A 13,276-nucleotide genomic window follows, 5' to 3' on the forward strand; every position below is an offset into this window, starting at 1 on the left:
TCAACATTTACAAATAGAAATCGGGAAATATATTCTTATTAAATAGATGCAAAGGATCATACTATAAGTTTTATCTAATGTGTATAAAAGCCAGTTGTAATGTTTGTGTGTTTGTCCATTCTATATTTCTAATTGATAATACTACCACCTTGTGTCCAATGCCAGTACTGCAACTTTTTGTGTTTCCAGGCATTAGCATGTACTAAATGCAAAGGTACACTAAGAAGAATTAGCATAGACTAAATACAAATAATCCTTGTTAAAAGGAATTAGCATTCACTAAATAAAAACAATACACACTAAAAAGAGCATTCTGAGAAAAGCCTACTCCTGCATTGACTGCCAGTGAAGTAAGCGAACAAAAAGCTGAAGAGAGTTAAGGGCAAGGGGAGCAGAGAAAGAAGAACAAAGGGAGGAGGGAGGAAGGGCTTGGTAGGAGAGAATAAGAAGGGGGAAGAGGATGGGGAAAGGGAAAGGGGAGATTGGCAGGAAGGAGAGAGAGAAGGGAAAGGGAAAGTAGAGGATATAATAAATCAGAATAACAAATCACCAGGACCTGATGTATTCACCTCAGAGTTCTGAAGGAACTCAAGCATGAGATTGTAGACATTTTTCTGGTGATTTGTAGCTTATCATTAAACCAGCTATAGTACCAGAATACTGGAGGGTGACCAGTGTGACACCAGATTTTTAAAAGGGCTCCAGAAGTGATCCAGGAATCTATAAGCTGGTGAGCCAGTGCCAGGCAAAATGGTAGAAGCTAGTTTTAAAAACAGAATTACTGACTACATAGAAATGGTTTAATGGGGAAAAGTCAACATGGTTTTTGTAAAAGGAAGTCCTTCCTTACCAATTTACTAGATTTGTTTGAATATGTAAATAAACATGTGGATAAAGGTGAGCCAATTGATATAGTGTTCTTGGATTTTCAGAAGGCATCAGATAAAGTCCCCCATGAGAGACTCCTCAGAAAATTTGGAGGTCATAGGATCAGAGGCAATGTCCTGTTGTGTATTGACAACTGGATAAAAGATATGAAACAGACTTTAGATTAAATGATCAGTTTTCCAAATGTCAAAAGGTCGGTAGTGGAGTGCTGCATGGGATTTACATTGAGACCTGTGCTATTTAGCATATTTTAAATGATCTGGAGAAAGGAACAATAAGAGAGGTGACCAAATTTGCAGACAATACAAAATTGTTCTGAGTCGTTAAAACAGCATCAAATTATGAAGAAATATAGAGGGACTTTTTGAGACTAGAAGACTGGGCATCTAAATGGCAGAAGCAATTTAATGTGGACAAGTGCAAAGTAATGCACATAAAGGAAATGTAATCCCAACTATAGGTACACGATGCTGGGTTTCATGTTAGGAATCACCACCGAGGAAAAGGACCTTGGAATCCTTGTGGATAATACCTTGAAATCTTCAGCTCAGTGTGCGGCGGTGGTTAAAAGGGAAAATAGAATGTTAGAAATTATTTGGAAAGGCGCACATTGCAAACGCTTGAAGCAGAGTGTCCTGGTTTTCTTGAGAACTTTATTTTTCCTGATGAGATATGCCGCATACCGCGAGGAAAAGATGGGCGAAAGAGAGAGCAGACCCTGGAGCTACCCCGGACCCTGTCCAGACCGGACCGATGGACACGCATGTCTTACAAGGAGGGCTGAGATCGGCAGAGGAGCCGCTTGGGGGAGGAAATATAGCCGACAAGCTGAGTTTCTCCCCGGGCTCGGACATCTTGCTGTCAACGATAGTAAGAGAACCGCCAGTGAACCCAGCGTCGAATAGGGACCCGGATGCTGAGGAGGTCGCCAGTCTTGCTGGAGAAGCAAGCAGGAGAGATGGCCTTCCAGGGAACCAGTGTCCGGAGGAAACCCACGAGAAAGCCACTATGAAATCAACTGGCAAGGACGCTGACAACACAACCCGAGGAGAAGCAGAAATGGATGGACAGGAATCATTTCCTAAGAGTAAGACATTACCTATTTTTCAAATGCCCAAACCACCACAAATAACAATGGAATCCTTGTGGGGAGCTATAGAGGAGTTGGGGCAATTTCTTTCTGGACAAATTAATCAGTATGCATTGAAATCACAGCAACAAGAAAATCCTGTTCAATTGATTGAAAACTCAGTGCAATGTTTGTCTAACCAATGTGTAGAGAAGAAGAACACTTTTGAAGCAAATAAGAACTTGCAAGAAGCTATTATGAAAGATAATATGTACTTGAATGCGAAAGTGGAAAACTTAGAAAATATTGTTAAAGGGAAAAATTTGAGATTCATAAATTTTCCCCAACTACCTTTTGTATTTCCCAAAGATATGTATAAATGCTATCTTAAAGAAATTTTGAAAATCCCAGAAGAAAACATACCTCTGGTTACTAGGGTGTTTTATATACCATTAAACAGAAGGAGGATTTGAAAAGTAGGAGCCCTGAGGAGGTAAAAGTAAGGAATGAAGGGGGAAAAGGGAGAAATGGATCTGAATTAGCTATTTCTGCATTATTAGAAATTTCAGATACTATTCAGGCCAAATCGGTCACTATGAATGTAATGTTTGCGCTAGAACCCGATAGGGAATGTGTGCTTAAGTTATATTTCAAGTATAGAACTCTGAAGTTTCTTAATATGCAGATAAGAATTTTTCCAGATGTTGCGAAGGCAGCACAAAAGAAAAGAAGGCAATTTCTCCTTCTTAGACCTCTGGCCCTGCAACTAGGAGCCTCTTTTTTGTTAAAAATTTCCTTGTCATTGTGTAATCTACCTTATAAATGGGCCATGACCGACGGCCCGCAAATGCGCAGTAGAGCACAGCTCTACTGCGCATGTGCGGGCAAGGACGTCGGTCTTAGCCAGCGTCAAAAAAAAAAAAAACATGGCGGCGTCGGGTGGCAGCGGCAGCGGCGTCGGCGGCGTCGGGTGGCAGCGGCGGCGGCAGCGACGGCAGCGAACGACGACGAGGAGCAGCGGCAGCCAGTAGCGAGGGAGGGAGGAGAGAGAGAGAGAGGGAGGGAGGAGAGAGAGAGAGGGAGGGAGGGACTGAGTGAGAGGGAGGGACGGACTGAGTGAGAGGGAGGGACTGAGTGGGAGGGAGGGACTGAGGGAGGGAGGGGGGAGGGACTGAGTGGGAGGGAGGGACTGAGTGAGAGGGAGGGAGGGACTGAGTGAGGAGGGGGAGGGACTGAAGGGGGGGGGGGGGGGGGGGGAAGAGGGAGGGGAGAGGGAGAATGAGGGAGAGGTGAGAGACAGGGATGTGAGTAAGTGGAAGGGTAAGAAGTTGTGGAGCAGAGAAAAAGGGAGTGGAGGAGGGCTGAGGGAGAGGAGATGGGATTGAGACAGGGTGGGGAGTGACTGAGGGAAGGGGAGAGAGGTGGGAGTGACTGAGGGAAGGGGAGGGAGGTGAGACTGAGAGTGAGGGGAAGGAGGCAGTGGGAGACAGAGAGTGAGTAAGACTGAGGGGTGGGAAGGGGGTGAGTGACTGAGGGGAAGGGGGAATGAGGGAGAAAAAGTGTAGGAGGGTGCTGTTTTCGAAAATGGACCGAAAACAAAAATGTAATGTAGCCCGTTGTGACGGGCTTAACGGCTTGTTAATTATAAAGGAATTAAACATCTGTTTTTTATTCCATCACAATTGACGAATGTTCTTAGTAAAAAGAAGGAAGAGCGGGAAAGGGAAAAAGGAGAGAAAAAGTCCGATACATAAATTCTCCAGAGACAGGTTGTGTTTCTCCTACAAAAAATATGCCCAACTGCCAGCAGATGCACACGATTTTCCTATTAATTATATTGTAATTATATATTGTAAAACATTTTCAGATTGGATCCTCAGTATAGAGGACTTATATTTGAGGTTGTATTACCTAGATTTATTCGATATACTTTCTTGAAGAATTGTTATGTTTTATAAGTTTAATGATGTCATTTATTTTCTAATCAAGTTTATTATTCTTGATGTATAATTGAATAATGCATAAATAAAAAATGTAAAAAAGAAAGAAATTATTTGGAAAGGAATAGAGAACAAAACTGAAAATATCATAATGCCTTTGTATAGATGTTTGTGAAACCGCAGTTCATCTCAAAAGAGTCATAGCAGACACAGAAAAGGTACAGAGAAGGGCAACAAAAATGATTAAAGGGAAGGAAAAGCTCCTTACAGAGAAAGGTTAAATGAATTAGGGCTCTTTAGCTTGGAAAACAGAAGACTGAGAAAAGATATGATTGAGATTTATAAAATCATGGGAGTGGGGTGGAACTGGTAAATAGGGAATGGTTATTTACCCTTTCAAACAACACTGGGACTAGGGAACACTCCATGAAACTAGCATCTAGCAGATTTAAAACAAATTATAAGAAGTATTTTTTCAATTAAGCTATGGAATCTGTTGCTGGAGGATGTGGTCAAGGCAACTAACATAGAGGCGCGCATTTTGGACATGCGACTATAACCCTCGATGCAATACAGGGATTAGAGCATCCAAAACGCCACGTAGCTAATAGTGCTCATCACATATAAATTCCATGGAGATGAGGCTATTAACTAAAACCTGCAATGAAAGAAATTTCCCACGCGGCCAATACACTCATTGCAATGCAGCAAATTTTACGTCAGCCCAGGGTTGTCGTAATGTTATGCTGCACTTAAGGACTCATTGATAAAAACAAAAATTCCTGCTTTCTGTGATTCTTCCTATTAGGATCATTGCAATACTAAGTAGGAAGAACCACAGAAAGCAGATTCTGGTAAAAACAAAAAAAGTCTCGGGTAAAAAAAAAAATTCTGGGTCCCCAATGTAAAAGCACAAGATACACGGACCAGGCCATGTATTTTGTGTGTGTATATTGTGCCGATAGTGGGAGAAAATTGCCACTCGTATTGAGTGTCAGTTTTCTCAACCCACATTGACAGCTACCTCTCCTGTGTGCTCGATGCCGAGGAGCTGCTAGGGATACACAATTTTCCCTAGCACCTCCTTTTTAACGCAACCCCTCATTTAAATATTGCATCACGCGTCCAGGAGAGATAGCTAGGCATGAGTTAGGAAAACGGGCACTCAACATTGAGCACCCGTTTTCTACACATAAATATTGCATCAGCCTCATAAAGAGGTTCAAAAGAGGATTGGACAAGTTCCTGAAGGAAAAGTCCATGAACAGTTATTAGTCAAGTGACTTGGAAAAGCCAGCACTTATCTTTGGGACTGAGATATAAGAAATAGATCAACTACTGGGGATCTTGTTGGGTATTTGTGACTCGAGTTGGCCAATGTTAGAGTCAGGATGCTGGGCTCAGTGGACCGTGGTCTGACCCAGCATGGCACTTCTTATGTTATGTAACATATCAGAATGCCAAACAGTACATCTAATATATAACCAAGACGCTTTCTTTTAGAGTTGACCAGTCATAATAGGCTTCATCGTGGGAGCAAGGTTGCTAAATGACTCTGCCTTATTTTTAATCATCGGTCAATGTCCAAAACAATACATATATTTTTTTTGAAATTTTTTCATTTGCAATTAATATAACTTATCTTAAAGAACATCGCTGATATTACTGAGCTCTGAAGCCTTGAATTCTTAACACGCCCGACATGGGTCCATGTTTCGAACGATGCCATTCTTTCTCAAGGGCTAAAGATCAGCGTTGTACTTGTAGTCTTTTAGAATCTTAAATCTCAAACATGGCGTTTCCGCATTTATCCAACTAAATTCTAGCCAGCTGCTAAATTAGGTGGTTAGAATTTAGCTGGTTAACAGGCCGCATTTGGGTGCGCATTTTCGATGCGCTAGCTTTACCCCTTATTCAAACTAATAGTGCCCGCAACATGCAAATGCATGTTGATGGCCCTATTAGTTATTCCCGCGTGATTCACTAAGTAAAATGTGCAGCGAAGCCACACATTTTACTTTCAGAAATTAGCGCCTACCCAAAGGTAGGTGCTAATTTCTGCCGGCACCGTGAAAGTGTTCAGAAAAGCAGTAAAAACTGCTTTTCTGTACACCCACCGACTTAATATCGCCATGATATTAAGTCGGAGGTCCCAAAAGTTGAAAATAATTTAAAAAAAAAAATTTAAAATCGGCCTGCGGCTCGCGGGTTGAAAACCGGACGCTCAATTTTGCCGGCGTCCGGTTTCTGAACCCGTGGCTGTCAGCGGGTTTGAGAACCAACGCCGGCAAAATTGAGCGTCAGCTGTCAAACTCGCTGACAGCCGCCACTCCTGTCAAAAAAGAGACGCTAGAGCCAGCTGCGTGGCGACGGTCCCCTCCCTTCCCCACTCCTTCACCAAAATGCACCCATAGCCATATGATCCTCCCTAGCCCATTCCCCATCCAAATAAAGATAATCCCTGGGATTGAGTGGATCCCCACCCCAAAATAGTAGCCTACTGGTCAGGGGGGGCAGCCGGACCCTCTACCCCATTCCCCAAACCCCACTCCCCCACAACTGGTAAAAAAGTCATTAGGGTTCAGTTGGAGCCCAGAGCAGCCCCTAGCTCCAGGCCCATCAACACTATTTTAAAAAATGGTGTTGACTTGACCTTGTCCCTTTCACGATAGAGGCCAGGACCTTTATCCGGCTAACTTTGCTATCCGAACTGTATCTGAATTTAGATCTCACAGATTATACACTTAACACTTGCAAATAGGCGAATAGAATGTTAGGAATTATTTGGAAAGGAATAGAGAAGAAAACTGAAAATATCATATTGCATTTATATAGATCCATGGTGAGACCGCACCATGGGCTGAATACAAAATCACCCAATAATCTGCAGCAGTAGTAGTAGTGACCAAAATAAGTCTGTCAGTTAATGGATAAATAATTTTAGACTGGATAAGAGCTATGCTGTGGTAAAAATTCTAAATTAGCTGCCTAGACACTGAGAACATTAAAATGCTTTGTGAGTATTTAAGCTGTGAATGCATCTCATGCAGAATGACCTCTAAGAAACACGTTTATCAGCTCATGATTTTTAATTTGCAGCTTCATTTAAACTGTAAGATACCCACTGTGAACTACCTTGTAAGATCTAATGCACTGGGAAAATTGTTTTTTTAAATGCGCTACCTGGCCTGAGTGGGAATTATTGTGTCTTATTTAGCTCACTTCTTTTCATTGGTAGCTCAAATTGAATTACATTCAGGTATATTAGGAATTTTTTTCTGTCCCCAAAGGGCTTACAGTCTAAACGATGAATTTTATTTACTTACTTATATTCTGCCTTTCCTGAAACTTCAGAGCGGATTACGTTCAGGAACTGTAGGTATTCCCCTTGCCCTAGAGGGCTCACAGTCTAAGGACCTCATTTACTAAGCTTTTTGTCCCCCACAGACTGAACAGGAGAAAAGCCTTAGTAAATCTAGCTCAGTTTTGTACCATGCATTATGCACAAACATTTTTGCTAGTTTATAAATGTTGAGAGCATGTGTGTATTTTTTTGTGTCATGCGTACATTTTTCCAGGAAAAAAAAGTGCAGTCCAGTGGCGTTCTGGGGCAGGCTTTAGAAGTACCTGCGGCATAGCTATTTTGTAAGAGATATATGTGTGTGTACATTACAGAACTTCTTCGTACACTTTTACACCTGCTAATTGACTCATGCAAGTGAAATCAGATTTGTCTGTTTCCAGTTTTTGGGAGATCTGGGTGAACTGGTGGGAGGTTCAGGGTGAAGTGCTAGAGGGTCTAAATGAACTGGAGAAGGACTGGGTGAACTGGTGGAGATTCATCAAACTGGTGATTCCAAGTGCATGTGCAAGTATTTTCAAAATGATATACTGTATTTTTCGCTCCATATGGCGCACTTTTTTTTCCCCAAAAGTGGGGGGGAAATGTCTGTGCGTCTTATGAAGCAAATATAAAAAAAAACCCAAAACTAACTACAACCCCCCCACCCTCCTGGACCCCCCCCCCCCCCCAAGACTTGCCAAAAGTCCCTGGTGGTCCAGCGGGGGTTTGGGAGCAATCTCCCGCACGTGGGCCGTCAGTTACCAGTAATCAAAATGGCGCCGATGGCCCTTTGCCCTTACTATGGCACAGGGGCTACCAGTGCCATTGGTCGGCCCCTGTCACATGGTAGGAGCCATTCTACATTCAACTATATGGCTCACACTTACATATATATATGGAATACGGAATAATCTTTGTCCCCCATTTTGTACATTGTTCATTTTTGAAGTTATGTTTTTTAGTTATATTTTATAACTTATAGTTTATTAATGCATTGTTTTTCTTTCTCTACCCCTTACCCTCCCCTCCCTTGACCCTCCCCCCAGTTTATGTTTTTCTCTGGTTATATGTAAGGGCTCTGCCCTATAGTTAATTGTATACCTCCTGTTTTATGTAAGGGCTCTGCCTATAAGTTCTTGTTTATTGTGAACCGATGTGATGTGCAAACGGACATCGGTATATAAGAGACTTTAAATAAATAAATAATAAATATATGAACAATTTTAAAAATGCTGAATTGTTGTTTCCAAAATATTTAATAGGTGTATAGCGATGCTTCATAAAACTTCAAGAGCACCTAACATTAGTGCCTTGCTCAATTTATTGTTTAATCATGAGCACCACCGTCCACCCTATAGTCCTTTAACCAATTGTTTAGAAACACATTTTGTTATGTATTTTTGAATTTTTTTGTTTTTTGAAAAAACGTATTTAAAAAGTAAGTGTAGAGCACTAGTGTCAAACAGAGGATTGCAGGTCGCCAATCATTCAAAACCGGAGCAAAAAATCCAAAATAACACTTATCTTTCGGTTAAGATCCTCAGGTTCCAGTGTAGTCTTTTAGCGGCACTTGCCCCAACAAGGCCAGGTTTCGAATACTCTTCATCAGGGGAAGCCACTGAAACGCTGCACACCCCAGCTCTGTTTTATCCTTTCTTTTAAATCCATAAAGAGCTCGCAAAAGCGCTGCTCACTCCACACTCCTCTCCAAAATGGGGGTCGGCTTGTAGATGTGGTGGTAGCCATCTTTCCTAGGTAAGCGGGAGGAGCCGTGAATAAGGTGAGGCAAACGGGGCGAAACCGTCGAGCACCGACGGACGCAACAAGCACGCATGTGCTCGTTTTAGAATTATCATCTATCGTCAAGTTATTGAGTGGGAAATTTTGTATCAGACCATTTCTGTGAGAAGAGTACTATGTTACCCATGGAAATGCCTTTGAAAATTACTCTCTTATTAAATAGTTGCACCAAAATTAAAAGAAAACATGTATTCTGAAGTTCTGGATTTCTATTTTTTCTGCACTATTGTTAGCATTCCTATGTGCAGCTCCATCTCACTTAACCTTGAGATAAATGTATGCACATTCTGGGTCCCTACCTCTAGCACAATCAACTCCTCATGGAAGAGATGCCTTCAGACTCCTCCCCAAAAGCATAAACAAAAATATCCTAGCCCCATAGGTAAAGGCTAGCACTGGACCTGTAAACACCTAGGAGCGTAGCCACGGGTGGGCCTGGGTGGACCATGGACCACCCTCATTTTCCTCAGGCCCACATAATTTTTTTTCAGGGCCAATAGGAAGCTGCCTACTGCATCAGCAGCAGGGCAGCACCCAGCAGAAAATTAAGGCCTCTGTAGAGGCAGCAAAATAAGCAGAGGAACCTTACCAGGCTATTGGATGAGCACTGTGGGTTGGGAATCAAAAGCCAATGGGACATTCTTAGCGCAGCTGCCCACCAGGTACAAGTTGTTTTATATTTCTTGATTCTGTTGTTTTACGAGGAATGTTGGCGTTTCTGTTTTTCCATTGTCGCATTGTATACAGCATCTGGCTTGCTGTGGTTTCCATTTCAGTTTTTGTCTCCATGTTTCTATTTATATTTTATGGTGTTTATTCTGTATTTGGTGAGATTCTGGCTGTGTTTTGCATGTGTAACCGAGTTGAGGTATTCTGCTAGTATGTAGTTTTTGTGTAGGGATCTATAGCAGCCTGGCTTGTTCTGTTTTCCTAATAGGAAGTGTATTGGTGTTCCACTGCCTGGTGTAATATTTACAGTGCTGCATTTTCATATGTAGTGTTGTTGCATGGGTATGTGTATCAGAAAGGGAGTGTGTCAGAGAATGAACATGTGTGTGTGTGTGTACATGTATGTATGTGTGTGAGGGAGCCTATATACATGTGTGTTTGTTTATATGAGGGAGAGAGACCCTGCATATGTGAGAGAGAAAGAAAGAAAGTATGTGAGAGAATGAATGTGTAAGTGTGTGTGCATGACAGAGAGAAGTTTCTGCAGTTCCTCCTTTCCCAGTCCATGACAATCTCAGGGTGACTGGAAATCAAAAGAGCCCAAGTATGGAGGGTAGGAGATTTTTTTTTTGTTTTTAAATCCTTAGTAGTTTTAATTATTGAGTGTTATTTGTTGTTTCTGCTGTTGGTATTTTGAGAAATGTATAATATTTTAAATTATCAGATGCATTGAAATATTTATTCTTATTAATATGGTTTTACTATTATGATTCATGATTTGTATTTCTTGATTTTGTTGTTTGATGTTCTGTGAGAAATGGTAATTTCTGCTGGGTGCATGCTAGAATTTTTATCAATAATAGTATAACTGCCATGGCTCAGATGTGTATACTTAATGCCCATCCATGTTAACCTTGGGCCCAGCCAAAAATTCAGTTGTGGCTATGCCACTGCTTTACATGGTTCAGCAATTAATACTGTAATGCTAATACTAGCAAAGACAAACTAAATTCAACCAAGGCTGTACTGGGTGGAACTTACTAACTATATCCCTGGTTAAGGAATGGTAAAGATTCAAGCAAAGTGACCCCTTGTGGTCACAAAAGAATGCCAGCCATTGAGAAAGCATTTACTTGAAAAACTGCACATAGACATTGATGTAGTCAACATGAGTCACAGTCACACTCCGTTACCCAGACGCTACTAAAATATATCAGCGCTGGCATAACAACTAGTCCAAGGAACAACCTTTTGGGTTTGAGGGCCACATAAGAGGCCTGGCCAGGATGGGGAGGGTGGGCAGTGAAGTCCGAGGATCGGAAGGTGTGTTCCCCCGCCTGGAGATCCAGCTGAGGCATTGGAGGTAAAGGGGGGATCCCCAGAAGTCAAAGGATCATGCAAGGAGGCCCAGTGGCGAGAAGCGAGATCACATTTGTCCTGCAGTGTTATTTCCAGCCATAAAAAGCATGCTTCTAGTGCTGTGGGCCTGGACTCATTGCACCATTGCAGATCAGATGCCAGATTCCCTGTGGTCAGATGTGGTCCACAGGCTGTAATTTTCTACCTTTAATCCAGTTCTGTTTACCTTTAGGTTGTAAGATCTTGCAAAGACAAAGTGATGGATCCTTTCTTAAAATGCAAAGAGAGAGACTATCTATAGCCACTATTTTTGTTTTTTCACATTTTACCTGTCAAAGTGAGACAACAAAAGAAACAAATACCTAACAGTGCCATTTTTCATTTCAAGTCTACAAATAGAGCAACAAAAGGATTTATCTATTTAATTGCCCTCAGTTATGCCATGGGCATTTCTTAATTCCCAGACTTTCAGCACAATCATATTTCAAGGACAGTGTAGTCAGGTGCAATTGTTTAAACAGAATTGGTCAAAGAAAAGTCACTGACACTGGTTTTTCAATATCCTCCTGAAAACCTTCCTTCCAGTACTCTTCTATACAAATCAGAGGTGAAGTTAGGTGATCTGGGAAATGCCTGAAAGGGCTGAGTAAATTACTGCTTTGGCAGGAGGCAACAAAGTTCAAAGCCAATAAGTGACTGTCAAAGGGATAAAACAGAGTAAATGGGAACATGACTGATCCTTAGCTATGGGCCCTCATCATGAATAGAACTCTTCTCTTTTTTCTGACTATGGGAAAAATCTATAGATTTAAAAAATCTTTTCAAGTATTTGGATACATTTTTTTACGTGCGCTTAACCTGGAGCAGTGCTGCATAAAGGAGGCCCCCTTGAGACTTTTACTGAGTTTCTTCACTTCCTCTTGCTTTTCTTTTGCATTAACCCAGATTCTTCTGAAAATACAGGGCTTTCTTTCTATATAAATAGAAAAAGTTTCAAAGTCATGTTGTATCTGCATAAATAGAGATTTACCCAGGTAAAATGGCCTTCCTCTGTCTGGCTAATAGTGTGCATGGGCTTCCATAGTTTACTTCTAACCAGATTAAAATATTTCCGGACTTGGGGGATGGGGAGGGAGGAGAAATGGGAGGTTCAAGTGGGGAGAGGAAATCAGCTTGTGTTCGTGGTATTTTCAAAAGTGCATGCACTATTCTGCCTCCTCCTCTCCCCTTAGCCACTCACATAAATAGCAGTTGCCAAGTTTGTGACCTCTTATTTTCAAAGGGAGACAACAGACATGGTTGGTCTCCCCTTTAATAAAAATGTGCTGCAGGCAGGGACGGTAACTTTCAAACCGGCATGCAGGTGCACATTCGCACGTACATCGGCCCGCACCCCGGGACGCGGCCATTTTATAACATACGCGCACATATTATAAAATAGGCCGCGCACACATGTAGGTCAGATTGTAAGTGGGCACTTGCATGTGCGTGCAAATCCCACTTCTCTGGCACAGCGCCCCTCTGAGCTTTGCAGTGGCCCGATTTTACTGCCCCCCCTCCCCCCCCAGGCAACTGCCTGGTTTTCCTAATGGAAGGCACCAGCCTTGCACATATGCTATTACCAGCATTATCAGTGTGCTATAATACAGGGAATCAGCAATAAGAAAAGATAACAATAGCAATCGCAATTAGGAAATAAGTACGTCACAATAATATTACAGTAATATTTTATTATCTGACAAACACCAGGAGGCAGATATTCAGCCACTATGGCTGAGAAAGTTAGCTGGAGAAACATATTCAGATAACTTAGCCGGGATATTCGGCATCATGGCTGCATCACTGAATAAAACCGACAACCTACAATTTAATCAGATAAGTTTATCCAGCTAACTTTAGACCTGCTCAATAGCTAAGGTAGCTAGATAAATAGCCACGGCTCGGAATGCCCCCATCCCACCCTCCAATTAGCCACATAAATAATTTTTTGGCCACATGACCGCCGAGAATATTAAACAGTGCCACTTAGCCAGATAAGTCCAAACTTATCTGGCTAAGTGGCACTGAATGTCGGGGCCCCAACTTATAATTTACAATGGCCTCAGTTTCGTACTGAAAAAAGTAATTTCCACTCAGGCTTTCCAGAAGTATATATGCATGGCAGAAAGAAAGATTTTGCTAAATATCCCTGCAAGCAACCCTACTTAC

General features: G+C 41.9%; 1 protein-coding gene across 2 annotated transcripts in view; it reads left to right on the forward strand.

The window, feature by feature from the left end:
* Positions 1 to 13,276, forward strand: part of TMEM108 (transmembrane protein 108) — a 521,047-nt gene that overhangs the window by 359,501 nt on the left and 148,270 nt on the right. The gene's annotated exons all lie outside the window — the stretch shown is intronic.

The sequence above is a fragment of the Rhinatrema bivittatum genome, chromosome 2 (assembly GCF_901001135.1).
Source record: "Rhinatrema bivittatum chromosome 2, aRhiBiv1.1, whole genome shotgun sequence".
Lineage (NCBI taxonomy): Eukaryota > Metazoa > Chordata > Amphibia > Gymnophiona > Rhinatrematidae > Rhinatrema > Rhinatrema bivittatum.